The 16,018-nt window shown below is 42.1% G+C and overlaps 1 long non-coding RNA gene across 1 annotated transcript; it reads right to left on the bottom strand.

The window, feature by feature from the left end:
* Positions 1-157: 157 nt before the first annotated feature.
* On the bottom strand, positions 158-15,229 carry LOC121325395. The gene is made up of 3 exons (XR_005951334.1): positions 14,937-15,229; positions 6,820-6,935; positions 158-1,042 (listed from the first exon to the last, which is right to left on the bottom strand). It is a non-coding gene; the product is annotated as an uncharacterized LOC121325395 (long non-coding RNA).
* Positions 15,230-16,018: the final 789 nt, after the last annotated feature.

Genomic DNA, 16,018 nt, shown 5'->3' with positions numbered 1-16,018 from the left:
AATCGATTAGAAACAGCCCCAAAACTCGGTTAACCAAGGGAATTTAGCATACTTTAACAAAGGCAATATATGCAGCACGTTCGGGTCTAAAATTCCAACAGTGAAAAAGTAAGCAGCAGGCTGAAGCGAGGTGGCTGTGCTAGATCGTTGTAGTACTGATTTAATTTGCCGACAGGAATACTTTTTGTCGTTTGGTTTCTGAAAGCTATTTATTTTACGTTCTGTTCAGCAGGACTTGTAGTAGCTTTTTCAGTAGGGGTTGAAACAATTTGAGTCCCGAGTGCTGGGACACTAAAGCCAGTGTCTGAGTGGCCTGTGGTGTCCTAGGACACTGTGTAGAAACCGGCTGTTATCAGTGTGTCGAACATTGTGAACTGTTTTATTGTAGCCTATTTTAATTAGTCAATTTCAATTCAAGATTTAAATCGGTTCATAAGAAGATATTTGAGATAGCAAAGGTGGTATTTTGCTGGGTCATTAATATTTAATTTCCATTTAAATTTCCTAGTAATTTCTACACTATGTGAGTGTCCTGTATACACATATTATTACTGTGCGAGTGCCTTGCAATTTATATTGTGTCGACCACGGGTTCCCGTAGGTGAGGTGAGGCTGGGTTCGAACCCTGCAACTTCCGCATTGAAACACGATAACCACTGCCCTTTTGCTAGGAACGTATCAGGCTTCTGTCCTGTGTCACCTACAACCCTGACCCCATGCACTTTACAGTATTAATGTGCGAGTGGTCTGTTGTTGAATATATTATTATTATTACGCTGTGAGTGTCCTGGATAGGGTAACATTATACACTGTGAGTGTCCTGCATTGGATAACATTATTCATCGTGAGTGGCCTGCATTGAATAACATTATACATCGTGAGTGGCCTGCTTTGAATAACATTATACACCGTGAGTGGCCTGCATTGAATAAAATTATACATCGTATCCCTGTACAATCAACCAGCAGGAGAGCTCAAGGTAGATCAAATGGCTCCGTCTGGTCACTCCTGCCCTCACAAAGCTGGCACAGGGCGCCATGGACTGAAAGAAACAAACAGGGAAGAGCGGATTGAAAAATAGGGGCTCCTCCAAAAGGACCCTGCCTGTCAGAGACCCCTCATCTCTCTCCATCCGCACTACCCTCCAGGCATCTAAAACACTGAAGTAAAAAGAAGGGAGACCTACTTTAGCTAGTCAGGTACTCTCAATTAAAAACAGGTGTTTTTCTATCCCCAGCCCCCCTACTTTGCTATGGAAAAAACAAGCCAGCCTCTTCCAATGAGCCTCCTCACCAGCGGACTGGAGCCTTTGAACTGCCTGCAGTCTGAAGGCTCCTAACAGGCTGGCAATGCTGACCAGCCCCTGCCCCCCTTCATCAGTGGGGAGATACAGAACTGCTGGCCGCAGCCAATGTCTCTCACCAGAGAAGAGCACCAGCAGTATTCTTTATATCTCCTGCACCATGCAACGAGGAGGGTCCAGGCACACCAGCCTGTGCCTGCTAATACCCCTGCACACTGGGAAGAGCTGACTCAGCCCATTGTTGATCTTTAAAATGCTGAAAAACATTTTAGTATAAAAGTTGAATGTAAGAAATAAAAACAGGGTCAATCCCAAAGCTTCCGGGGTTTTAAATATGTATGTGTAGTCGACCCTGTCAAACACTTTCTCCTGACCTAGAGATCAGCCTACCATTCAAATCACATGTATTAGCCATTGATAAAGTCTTGATTAAAAAGAAATTATCAAAAATGGAACGTCCCAGTATACAATAAGTTTGGTCCATGTGAATTACAGCTACTATACACATGTTTAGTCTATTGGCCAGATATTTAAAATTATTTTAAAATTAGAACATAAAAGCAAAACAGGTCTCCAGTTTTTTAATAAATGCAGGTCTCCCTTCTTGTGCAGTAGTGTTATTACTGCCCTCCTGCAACTGAGGGGCAATTCTCTCTCTTGGTGGCTCTCTCCCAGCACCTGCAAAAAGTCCTCTCCAATCACAGTCCAGAATATATATTTTAAATTCAGTAGGCAGTACATCAATTCCAGGAGGTTTTCCATTGGAATGCTGTGTAACAGCAGTGGTCAACTCCTGATATGTTAGCAGCTTATCTAATTGATGCTGTTCTTCGCTCAGGCTGGGCAAATCCTGTATCCTGCTGGTTAAATGGCTGTTTGCGATATAATTCGGTATAGAATTTTACTGTCTCCTTGCTGATCTACTCCTGGCTGTACAGCTCCCTGCTGCAAGGCATCCAGACGCAGTGCATCTGCTGGCTATCTGCTCTCCTCCTCTTCAAGCCAAAACAGAAACTGGAGGGGGTGTCCATGTCTTTGAGCTCCATGAAGCAAGAGCACACTAGCATGTGTTTCTGCTCCCTCAGGGTTTGCAGGGTCTGCTCTTTAACTGGATAATTTTAACCTCCAATTCTCTCACCGCTGCGTTCAGTGACCCTGTTGAATTGAATGTGTAATGCTAGCTAAAGATTTTAATGTGCATTTTGCCAATGATGAAATTGCTTTACAAAAATTGTGTCCTGTAATAAATTTAAATTAAAATGCCAGTAGGAGGTGCTGTGAGAGTCAGTGGTAGGTGTTACTGTAACTAATAGGCAGTGGTGGTCAGAGAGGCTACCGGGGATGATGTTGGCTTTAATGAATTTATTCAGATGAGTGTGTGATGTGTAGAAGCCGTATATCCTTGCTGTATATATTTGTTGTGAGCGACAATGAGACCAGGTGTATTGTCTTGCATTAGGGTGCAGACACCTTGAGACAGAAATACAGTGAGCGTCGCGTCGAGTGCACCCCGAACCTTTGGTTCCACTGCCAATTATTTCCACTCCCTTTGAACGCACTGCAATGGGTATACGCATATATGAGCAGTGGTAGATTATGCAACGCGATACCCAAGGCAGTTCCTTTGAGATCCACTAGCACCGTTGCAATAGCTAATGAATTAGTACAGATTATGGCCAGAGTAGCGATCCCCAGAGATTTTGACTGATCATGGAACCAATTTTCTGTCTAACACGCTACAGCAGGTGTATAAAATATTAAAAATACATCCCATCAGGATGTCCGTTTATCATCCACAGACGGACGGTTTGGTGGAATGCTTTAATCAGACCTTGAAGTCATTGCTGAGATGATTTGTAACACAAGAGCAAAAACATTGGGCATTGCTTCTTCCGTACCTCCTTTTTGAAGTGAGAGAGATGCCGCAGAGTTCGTCAGGGTTCTCTCCCTTCGAACTCCTGTACGGCCGAAGGCCTCACGGTATCCTCGATCTATTGAGAGAGGTGTGGGAGGAGCAAAAAGGCTTGTCCAAAAATGTAGTGAAGCATGCGCTCCTACTAAGAGATCACCTAGATTTGGTCGGTCGTTTGGCCCAGGACAACCTCAGATCGGCTCAGCACCAACAGCAGCAGCATTACAACAAAAATGCACTAATTCGAACCTTTCGACCAGGAGACAAGGTAATGCTGCTACTTCCCTCATCAGAATTTAAATTGCGCGCTAAATGGCAGGGGCCATATGAAGTGATCCGGTCTATAGGAAAAGTGAATTATGAAATTAGACAGCCCGTAATGAACGTGAAATTTATCACGTAAATTTCTTAAAGCCCTGGCAGGCAAGGGAGGTCTTGTTCATAGCCCCAGGCAGTATAAAGGATGATTTAGGCCCCAGTCCAAAGACTCCTAGCACAAAATCATTTCGATGGGGGAAGAATTGGTTCCGGATCAGCAAAGAGAGCTGCGTAAGCTTATTGAGGAGTTCAGCAATGTTTTTATCCGACTTGCCCCACAGAACTAATTTGGTTGAATATGACATTATCTCTCCACCAGCTGTCATCGTGCGAGAGAGACCTTACCAGATCCCAGAAAGTCGACGAAGTTTCGCTCACAAAGAGGTATGGGACATGCTCGAGTTTGGGGTGATTGAACCTTCCAGAAGCGAATGGTGCAGTCCTATTGTCATAGTGGCCAAGAAGGACGGCACCAACCGCTTCTGTGTAGATTTCAGAAAGGTAAACACTATTGCCAAGTTGGATGCGTAACCCATGCCTCAGGATGACGTACTTCTAGATAGACTGGGAAAATCGAGGTTTATCTCCAATCTGGAAGGGTGAGACCCATAGTCACCAAAATCCAGGCTTTAGTTGATGCAGCGATCCCCACAACCAAGACTCAGATGAGATCACTACTGGGATTAACCGGTTATTACCGCCGCTTTATTCCTGAGTATACCACAGTGGTTAACCCGTTAGTTGACCTCACCGAAAAGAGTGTTCCTAATTTAATTAAGTGGTCAGCTGAGTGTCAGGGGTGTTTGATGCGATTAAGCATAGACTTTGCCAGGCCCCCACTTATCACACCAGATTTCACCAAGAGATTCATCCTCCACACTGATGCATCGGATGTAGGTTTGGGAGCTGTCTTGTCCCAAAAGGTAGCTGGAGTAGAACACTCGATACTGTACATCAGCAAAAAGATGTTACCTCGGGAACGCAACTACTCCGCAGTCGAAAAGGAGTGTTTGGCCATTAAATGGGCTACTCACTCTTTATGATACTACCTGCTGGGGCACTTGTTTGATCTTGTCACAGACCACGCCCCACTCAAATGGTTAAGCACAATGAAAGACAGCAATGCCTGAACGACACGGTGGTATCTGGGATTGCAGCCCTTCATGTACCATATGGTACACCGTGTGGGAAAGGACCATCAAAATGCTGATTATCTTTCCCAGGAGGGGGGAGTAATGGGAAAGGTAGATTCAGCCAAGTGTACCTTCGGCTCCACTCTGAGCGGTTTGTTATGCGAGAGAAATACAATGAGTTCTGTTTGTAAATCTCCTTCTCGACCTGTCAGGGTGCTAAATAGCGAAAGGAAAAGTATCTGGATGGGCTGGCCTGACAGTTCATTTCCGAGGTCGGGAAGTCGGTCAGCCTGGATGGAAGCGAGACTCTGTTGCAGGAACGTATTGACCCGGAAGGTAAACGAGGTAGCAGCTGCAAGCTACAAACGCAGCTGGAATCATTTACCAAGGGATCATGTGGGGTAGCATAAAAGGGGTCAGAGAAACGCTAATCTTTTTTTGCCTGGGTTGTATACGTAAACTGGGAAGGACTGTGAGCTGCAGTAGAAACTGCAGAAGAATATTCGTGAGTGTTTGTTTGTTTTTTGTGTGTTAGTAATTGTCTTGTTTATTGTATCACTAGATGGCTAAACACGTTCCGGAGCCGACACTTTTGGGCCATAACAAGCCAGAACTGCACTGCACGAACTTTCACCAAATAACCTGTTATCACCCACCACGAGCACTACTACACGCACCCAGGACTGGTGACTGTGTTCTAGTATTGTGGGCCGGATAAAGTTGATTGTTTGGGACTGTAAACCCATTTGTTTGGCTCTGCGCATTACACATTGTCGTGTATTGCCAGAGCGTTTTTCTTTTGTTGGTCACCAGACCCGGATTATAATTAAAACCTCTGTTTCCTACCAGATTACAATTGTTTGTGATTTTTTCTGCACTGTATCACCTCTACACCTGTTCACAATCACTGGCCAAATTGCCACACACCTCCAGACATCAACCAGGCCACTGAACTGAAAAACTGCAGTTTTTATCCATTTTATCTCATTGTTTCTATTCATAGTAAAATCAATGGCGCAGTTAAAATTATCATTATCAACACTTAAAAGAGCTTGCTTTAGTTTGGTAAAAATTTAAAAACGTTCCCTCATCTTATTTGGTGCATCAATATTAATAAAAGCAAGTGCCACCCAACCTTGCTCTTACTTTTAATATCCTCCCCTTTTCAATGTATTCAATATCTAAAATTGTTGTTTCTAGGCTGAGCTTAGATAAAATTGCTACTCCTGCACTACTACTTGAGCCGTGGCTCCGCACACGTGGCCCCCTTCACTCTGCCAGCCACACCACCTCATTCTCCCTGTCTGAGCGAGTCTCCTGCAGTAGCGCTACCCCTGCCTGCTTCTGCTCTAAAAACTGACACAGCTGCACTCTTTTAAAAGACTGTCTGCAGCCATTCACGTTAAAAGAGATAAAAACACACTTTTCCATAGTGGCTAAAAAAATAACTAAACTGACAGAGTAAAACAAGCAACAGTAAAACAATTCTTAAAAGTATCCATTTTAAAATTATTATTTAGCAACATTAGCGATCTTTTTCTTGTTTGAACATATTTTTTAAGACGGTACTTTTTTTGCTGGTCAAATTCCTCTAATGTTGCCTTCCATGTGACGATGTGTACTGAGTGGAGGAATAATCTCAATTCTGTTTTCAATTTCAACCCCCCTTTTCCCTTTTGTATTCTCCATGAACTGTTTAAATTCATCAAGGGTATAAAGTTTTTCCCCCTGTTAACGGGTTGGCTATGGGGGATGTCAGAGATAATCGAGGAGTCAGTGAGCTCCTCCTCCATTTCCTCTGCTCCATCCCCACTGTCAGCTCCTCCACTGCTCTCTCCACCTCCACAGCACTGCTCTCCTCTTCTCCACCCAGCACAGTCACAACCGTCACCGCTGCCTCTGCCTCTGCCTCCGCTTGCTAGGGTTCAGAGAGAGAGGGAGCCTGCCACCATGTCACTCCCCTCTCCCTCCATGTCAGGAGGGACAGACACCCCTGTCTGAAACTGCAGGCCCCCATCCAGCACAGACTCGGGGCTCTGCTCCGTTCCCTGTTTGCTTTAGGCAGAATTGCAGGTTCTTTATTTTTTTCCTTTTTTTTTTAGTTACCACCACAAATGACTCATAATTTTCAGTAACTTTATTTTGTGACAGACCGTGGCTGAGTCTCTTCAGCCTCGGCTGTGGTGTCGGCGGCTCCATCCCTTTCGGCGGCTCCCTGGTCTCTGCAGACTCCGGCTCACGCTCACTCCCAACATTCCCAGCCTCCTCCCTGCCATGAGAGAGAAAAAGAACAAAGCATTGATTCACAAACTGCAAGGCCCTTTTACATGCATTTCCTCCCTCGTTTGCATAAATAAATTCCCAAGTCCTGCTGATATCTATAGTGCTCTTCAAAATCTGTGAATAAGGGACTGGAAAGCATAAGGAAAAGAACAGTGCCTCGTGGTTTATAATGGCTGGCTACGTCTCTGAATTGTCCTTTGTATTTACAAATCTGTTCATAAAATCATTTCCCACTAAATATTATGGGCTTTTGTCTTTACCTCTTAAACTCTTTCTATAGATGTGAATGTTTGTTTGTTTCTATGAAAACTTGTGACTCATATCTTGTGACACCTTCTGGGATTGATGTGCAAACATGTGGGGAAAAGAACCATGCATCACCATTGCATATTGTTATAAAAATACATTCCAAACATTATTAGATGTCTGAGCATAGTCATTGACGAGCCGTGGTGCGATTTACAGTGGCTTGTGAAAGTATTGACCCCCCTTGGCATTTTTCCTATTTTGTTGCCTTACAACCTGGAATTAAAATGGATTTTTATTTGGATTTCATGTAATGGACATACACAAAATAGTCCAAACTGGTGAAGTGAAATTAAAAAAATAACTTGTTTAAAAAAATTCTAAAAAATAAATAACGGAAAAGTGGTGCGTGCATATGTATTCACCCCCTTTGCTATTAAGCCTCTAAATAAGATCTGGTGCAACCAATTACCTCAGAAGTCACATAATTAGTTAAATAAAGTCCACCTGTGTGCAATCTAAGTGTCACATGATCTGTCACAGGATCTCAGTATATATACACCTGTTCTGAAAGGCCCCAGAGTCTGCAACACCACTAAGCAAGGGGCACCACCAAGCAAACAGCACCACGAAGACCAAGGAGCTCTCCAAACAGGTCAGGGACAAAGTTGTGCAGAAGTACAGATCAGGGTTGGGTTATAAAAAAATATCCGAAACTTTGAACATCCCACGGAGCACCATTAAAGCCATTATTAAAAAATGGAAGGAATATGGCACCACAACAAACCTGGCAAGAGAGGGCCGCCCACCAAAACTCACGGACCAGGCAAGGAGGGCATTAATCAGAGAGGCAACAAAGAGACCAAAGATAACCCTGAAGGAGCTGCAAAGCTCCACAGCGGAGATTAGAGTATCTGTCCATAGGACCACTTTAAGCCGTACACTCCACAGAGCTGGGCTTTATGGAAGAGTGGCCAGAAAAAAAGCCATTGCTTAAAGAAAAAAATAAGCAAACACGTTTGGTGTTCGCCAAAAGGCATGTGGGAGACTCCCCAAACATATGGAAGAAGGTACTCTGGTCAGATGAGACTAAAATTGAGCTTTTTGGCCATCAAGGAAAACGCTATGTCTGGCGCAAACCCAACACCTCTCATCACCCCGAGAACACCATCCCCACAGTGAAGCATGGTGGTGGCAGCATCATGCTGTGGGGATGTTTTTCATCGGCAGGGACTGGGAAACTGGTCAGAATTGAAGGAATGATGGATGGCGCTAAATACAGGGAAATTCTTGAGGGAAACCTGTTTCAGTCTTCCAGAGATTTGAGACTGGGACGGAGGTTCACCTTCCAGCAGGACAATGACCCTAAGCATACTGCTAAAGCAACACTCGAGTGGTTTAAGGGGAAACATTTAAATGTCTTGGAATGGCCTAGTCAAAGCCCAGACCTCAATCCAATTGAGAATCTGTGGTATGACTTAAAGATTGCTGTACACCAGCGGAACCCATCCAACTTGAAGGAGCTGGAGCAGTTTTTCCTTGAAGAATGGGCAAAAATCCAGATGTGCCAAGCTTATAGATACATACCCCAAGAGACTTGCAGCTGTAATTGCTGCAAAAGGTGGCTCTACAAAGTATTGACTTTGGGGGGGGGGGGGGGGGGGGGGGGGGGTTGAATACTTATGCACGCTCAAGTTTTCTGTTTTTCTGTCTTATTTCTTGTTTGTTTCACAATAAAAAATATTTTGCATCTTCAAAGTGGTAGGCATGTTGTGTAAATCAAATGATACAAACCCCCAAAAAATCAATTTTAATTCCAGGTTGTAAGGCAAGAAAATAGGAAAAATGCCAAGGGGGGGTCAATACTTTCGCAAGCCATTGTACATGTTAGACAGGCTCTGTCCTTTCTATCACAAACCCAAGAGCCACAAGATGAAATAAAAAGGCCTCCAAGCAAGATGGCAGCCAGTTAGACTGAGCAATACAGAAACATGACTTTATAACAAAATATAAATATTAGAGCAAGACAGCTGTGAACAATTCAGCCTGATTGCAAACATCACACAAAAGGTACCGGACGAGTTACAATGGCAACCTGGATTTGTATTAGATTCTCAACTCTGACCGGTTGCGTTGATTTCAAGATTTAAAACAGAAAAAGAATCAACATGACCTACATTGAACATAGTGGTGTAAGTGCAGGTGTACGAAAAGTAAAAATGCGTGACATTGTAGGAACAAATGTAAAGACAGGCAAATGTAAAGATATCCCCACACTCTGATCATAACAAATTACAACACAATTGATTCTCCAGGTGAAAGCACGTTCTCCATGACTGTATATCCCTGATGATGACTCCTCAGTGATGTCACATGCATCTGTATGTGCTTTAATTGCAGAGCTACGGTGGCTTTGCTATGTTAACTCCTCAGTGATCTCTTAAAATGTGGAAGATAGACCCAGAAGTGTCAATTCCTATTCGAGGCACCCCAGGATCAGCAGGGCTTGATTTAAAAAGCTTGCAGACTTGTATGTTAATACCACATGAAGTAGTGAAAATAAACACAGGGTTAGGATTGGAATGTCCGGAGGGAACTTACGGACATGTTCTTCCTCGATCAGGGTTAGCATTAAAAGGAGTGATTGTGATGGCAGGGATTACTGACAGAAATTATCAAGGACCTCTACAGGTGGTATTGCAAAACACGTCAGAGGTCCCAGGAGGAGACAAGATAGCACAATTACTGATAAAACCATGTAATATGAATGATGTCACAGAAGTAAATAAACCCTTAACTAACACAGCTAGAGGAATAGGAGGGTTTGGGTCCACGGACATTAATGGAGCTAAAGTGTGGGTACAACAGGCGGAAGGACCGCCACAATCGGCAGATGTGATTGCAGTAGGAAAAGATAATACGGTAGCAATAATGAAACCTTGTGAAGAGGGCTGGGAACATGTCCCAGCTACTAAATGTTATATAAGAGAAAACTAATGAGTTGTGAGTGTGTATGTTTGTTTGCAGATTCACCATGAAGCACTGGGTATGGTGAACGAAGGCGATATTGGCAGTGGTGGGGATGCTGCAGGCCTGGTCTCCAGGACATCAATTAACAAAGCTGGATCGGGTCACGCTGAGCTGGAATAACTACACCAAAACCCAAACCCAAGATAACTTCACCTGCAATGGTAATACAAAGTGTACATTCGCCAACGTCACTGGGACACTGTGGTGCTGTAAAAATTGCAATGTCGACAATCGACCGGCGTGTGTGGTGACGGCAGGTACCTGTGTGAATGTATCAAGTCACGTTTCCCTCTGTGTGGCAAATCGTACCTCACTTACATGCTTACAAAACATTACTGATCAAATATGTCCTAATAAAACGATATGGATAATGAACGCTACCAAGATAACTAATCGCACCACATATTTGTATGACATCTGGGTTATGCCTGATCGACCAAAGAATATGAATGCTCATGTAATACCCCTCATACATACATGTACTCGTATGGCACATCCTCTAGTCTCAACTCATGTGCACTTTACGATTAAGTTTCCTCCACTTCCTGAATGTACCTGGCGTACTAAACGTGCCTGGTATGATACCCTACTGGGGGGAACAGGGACTGGACTAGGACTCATGAACACAATTGACGGACAAGTAACGGCACATAAATTGCAAAATGTGGGCTATAATACTCGGATGGCCCTGGATAAAATTGTACAGTGGATGCCCGACGGTGCGCTCATGCATGTGTATCAAGCGTACTGGGACCGAGTAGCATCCGAGCTGGTCATAGACATAACTAACGTAACTCTACAACAGTGGCAGAACATTACCAAGTGGATGAACTGGACAGAATGTACATTACAAATGTTATATGCATCTCATCAACGTACCAAAGTACAATCATTGATTCTACGACAAAGTAATCATGAATATAAAAAAATGTGGAATATTTCAGAGTTATGGGTGAATGTGGTAAAAGAGTCTACTATGTGTAACAAAACTATGTGTATAGGGAGATATGTTACGCATAATGTAACGAGAGTGACGCCTGTATGTAAGTACTATGTGCATCCCATAATTGCTGGGGGAGCTCACTGGTATCTTCAGGTTACAGGCATGTGGTTGGATACACATACTAATCAGACATATGATTTACTAGATTGTGACAAGACAGACCAAGGCATGGTTTGCTTATTAAGGACAGGATATACTAACCCGTGTTTTACAGACGGACAGGGGTTGTGTGAATGGAGACGTGAGCCGTTGAGGGAAATTTTGCACGAAGTTGGCCCTCATAAATTATGTGTAAGTACGGTGCATGCCCATCCACAACTTACTTATGTGCCTTATTCTGGGTGTTTATCAGACATATATCTTTGGCATTGGGGAAATGATACTTATTTGTTAACCAATCATTCTCAGCAAGAGCTTCTCACCAGGATCCAGTGGGAAGTTCTCCATTCAGGAATTCACATTTCCCTGCAAAAACATCAAGTATTGCTGAATCGATCGTCTGAATTAGTTGACTTAGCAAAACAACATCAACACAATGCTACTGTATTAAAAATTAGAACGATAATGGCACAAAATACCATCGTAATGCACAAGATGCGTGGTGGTCCATATTTCAGGGATGGTCACCAAAGGCTAAAGGAACATTAAATATATTAATCCATCCCATCTTAATATTATTGGGAATTGTATTTCTTTTATGTGTATGGCAAATATGTTTATGTATCTATCTTCGCAGAATTACACAGCGAACAATGTATTTGGCAGTGCACAAATGAATCTCGACCGAAGGACCGAATGTAATTAAAAAAAAGTGTGTTCTAGAAAGTTCTAGAAATGCATTCGAGTTCATCTGTGCCCTTGCCCTATAATAACCCCGTATCTTATATAACTTGTTTTTGTCACTTTTATATAACTTGTTTTTGTTAGAATGTTCTAGGGAAAGGGATGGTTTATTCAGAGGGCCGAGCCTCGAGGGAGTGATCTGGCCAATTACTCTCTCGCATGCAAAAGCCTAACTTGGTAAGTTATAAAGGACGGGGTTCTCCCCTGCTCTGATGAGAGTCAGTCGTGAGGATTAGCGCGCAGTCCTGCTCGGTAATTTCTTGGAGACAGCTGCTTTCTCTTACCAGGGTCGAAGGGCTCTCCCGATCCGCTTGGAAGGGTAAGAATTAGTTCAGTTGCGTCTCATGGATTGTATTGATCTGTGATTAATATAATCTTTGTATGTAACCTTGTTGGGTTATGTCCCGTTAGGGATATCGTTATTCGCAGTATAGCATCTGTGTATGTAACTGCGTGTGTGTGTGTGTGTGTGTGTGTGAAATAATAAAGGACCTTTTAAAATTACTCTGTGAAGTAATTGTCTTATTTACTTCCACATCAACTTCCTTTTAAATTTAAAGTAATTAAATTTCACACAACACCGATCTTTTCCCATTTCAGAATTCCTCTGTGGGAGCGGGGGAGAATTATTTTTATTTATTTATTCAAAATTTGAAGATCATAAACTTCACCGTGTCAGGAATCCCTCCAAAGGAGTTGAAATCTACATAAGATTTATCAAAATTATTTTATCATCTACAAGCACCTACTTAACTGTATGCCCAATGCATATTATAAGACATGTCTCGTAATCTCTTAAGGAAAAAAACACATGAAACATTCTGAACACAGTTTATTACTGATAAAATAAACAAGCTTTGAAAGATAAACGGGAAGATAGAAAAGAGAAGTCTTGTGGCGTTCTTACAAAGTGAAGGCAGCTCAGCAGCGTGCAACACTCAGCCTCACTCTTTCTTGTGGCCAAGCAGACTGTTCAAGTTTGAGGAAGTAAGTCAAGGGATGCAATGTGCACATATACAGTCAGTATGATAGTATTGCACCAATGAGAGCCTTGTCCCACTGTAGCTGCCCTGTGGTTCTGTTACCATTGCCCCTTGGTACAGTACAAACCATTACATTGCCCTTGCAGTGTCACTTACGGTCTTTCAGTCAGCATAATTTAGTGCCATTCTCCCAGTGGGAGTCTCGTCCCATTGCCTCTCATTACAGAACCATTGCATTACCACTGTACTGTAGTGCTACTGCCTGCCTGCCTGTTCATGATGGTAAGTCAAGGCTGTATTTATTGCAATGGCACAATGCCCTGAGGGGTGTTTTTAAAGCTTTGATAATTCCTCTCTGGTCTTGTGGTGTTTGTGCATAAAGCAAAGGCAGTCATAGACCTCAGGCTCTTTGCATCTTTCACTGTAAACTGCGCTTTCACACTTTCCTGTGGCCGAGTCGACTACAGAAGTTTGAGGAAGTCAATAAAGGTTACAATAACATTTGATAAGGTCATATTAAGCAATGTATTTGCTTCTTTCTTTTGAATCACAGAAGCGTTTGTGCAATTAAAAGCCAGACTGTAGTTCTCATTACCAGCCTGTGGTAATTGTTGCTCAGAAGATGTTTACTGGAGAACAACATGGATTTCAAGTGTAATGTTTACTGTATAAATTACATTTTAAAAACTCTATAGTGACACGATTTCATAACGTTTTCTTCTAGCTGATGACGAAAATGATGATGAAAACAAAAACAACTATTACAGTACCCTACTTGGTTGGCTCTTTCTCTTTGCCTTTTTGATTGAAGAAAGCAGAGAAATATTAAGTGTGGGGATTGCATTTCAATCTGCAAACTGAAGCATTTCAAGGGCTTGATGTTAGAATTGAAAAAATTAAACAAAACTGTATGTTGTCTTTGATAATAAGTTATTATGCAATGAAACCACACAAGTAAAAGCACAGCAAAGTGGAAAAAATATTATTAATACTACCACTACTACTACTACTAATAATAATAATAAAGTGTACCAGGAGTGTCTGTTAAACCCTGGTTCTCTCTCTTTAGCAGTTTTGATGTGCAATGTAGAAAGTTCCTCAAAAACTGGCTTGAACCACTTGTTGCCACAAACATGTTGCAGTAAGGTTAGTTCTTAAACAATCAGAACACAGGCTGTTTGAAGAGGAAGTATAAAATTGCTAGTTACAAAATAGACTTTCCTTTGTGCATCTCGCTTAGTTAATAGATTCAATATTTCAACCTTAAAATGTGTGCTCATGGACATCAGTTAGTTTTAGATCGTTTTTTCCTGTGCGTCACATTTCACATTTTATATACAGCACTCACACCATTATCATGGTTACAGGGTTTTAATGTACAGCTAGGGGCAAAAGTTTAGCATCATCTAGAATTGTAGAATTGAGACCTAACTAAAAAATAATTAACATAATTTAGATGTTTTATTTAACATCATGTAACTACAAAAAGATAAGTCTACCGGAAGCCATAATAGTAGTGCAGTATTTCATGTTAGATTTCGAAATGTCAATTTTTGTCACTTTTTTATATATGGAAATGGTTTGTAATTCAATATGTTAAAGTAACATTATTTATCAAGTTTTATTTGACTTTATGAAGCAAAATGTGTTAATTCTATAGGGTGATGCAAAACGTTTGACCATAGCTGTACTGTCTGGGCCGGTGCTAGGATTCACTGGGCCACCGATTGTTGGGGAATGAGTTTATTTAGCTGCACAGGTTTATGTTTCATGATTTCAACTCTTAGCTCTTTGGTACAAAAGTCAGGCCAAGTAGCTGGATCATAAAAATTATATAAAGGTGGCTGACAGAGTACCGGGTTTACGATACATGATTCAGTACCTTGTATTTGCTGTTGTTGTACATTTCCAATCCGACGTCTCCGATTCACGTCTTTTCTCTGGCTCAACTGTTTATTTTTCGTGCGAAGAGGAGGTTGGCAGTTCCGCTGCCGCGCACCATCTTCTGTTGCTTCTTTTGGGGAAATTTCTAGCTGTCTTTTCTGTTCTTTTGGCTTTGAACTACCCGACTTGTGTTTTGATGGCATATTTGATATACGTAGGTTATTACCACAACTTTGGAAAAGTTAGCTTACTTCCACCGAGCACTTGTATTTTATTTATTTATTTATTTATTTTTTTACTAGGCAAGTCTATTATGGAAAATGGGTGTGTGATGTAGGAGTTTTCACTGAAAATTAAAGTTGGCTGATAGGGCTATGTGTTTATTTTTTTTTCAGAAGTATTTGTGATTATATACCTTGTTAATAAACTGTTTGTTATAATCTTTATAAACAGCAGCTGTGAAAGAAATGCAACCCCCCCCGTAAATGGAACAGTCTGCTGTTTTTTAATCGACACTGGCCTATTATGAAGTTTCACCCCGAGTCCCTCCGATGTAACTGTGATTTAATAATGTGTGTTTTTGACTGACAGTACAACTTCTCCACGGTTTATTTTTTAACCACCAGAAGAAGAGTTTTTTGTTTTTGTTTTTCGATAATGGACTTTGAAAAAACAAAAAAACAATTGGTATGGGCAAAGATATTACAGAATATCATTAGTATGGGCCCCAGCAGTCTGGGCCCAGGTGCAGTCGCATCCGCCACGCCCCTCTCCCCTCTCCCCTCTCCCCTCCCCCTTCCCCCTGGAGGGGGATCACTCCACAGGAAGTTGCTTGAAGCACTGTCTGCCCTAAAGCACAGTGGATTCTTTTTTGGGGGGGGGGGGGGGGGGGTCCTCATTTCAGATTGTACTGTTACCCCCCCCCCCCCCCCCAAAAAAAAAAAACCTTTTTACTGAATGATTTGTTAACATGACAGATCCCTTTATACATGTTGCTGTAGTATGACAGGACAGACCCCATTATTAATGTTATAAAATCAGAGATACTTTCTGAACCAAAGATAAGGAAGGTGGGGGAGC

Source organism: Polyodon spathula, chromosome 13, assembly GCF_017654505.1.
Source record: "Polyodon spathula isolate WHYD16114869_AA chromosome 13, ASM1765450v1, whole genome shotgun sequence".
Lineage (NCBI taxonomy): Eukaryota > Metazoa > Chordata > Actinopteri > Acipenseriformes > Polyodontidae > Polyodon > Polyodon spathula.
This window is presented reverse-complemented; position numbering and strand designations above follow the sequence as displayed.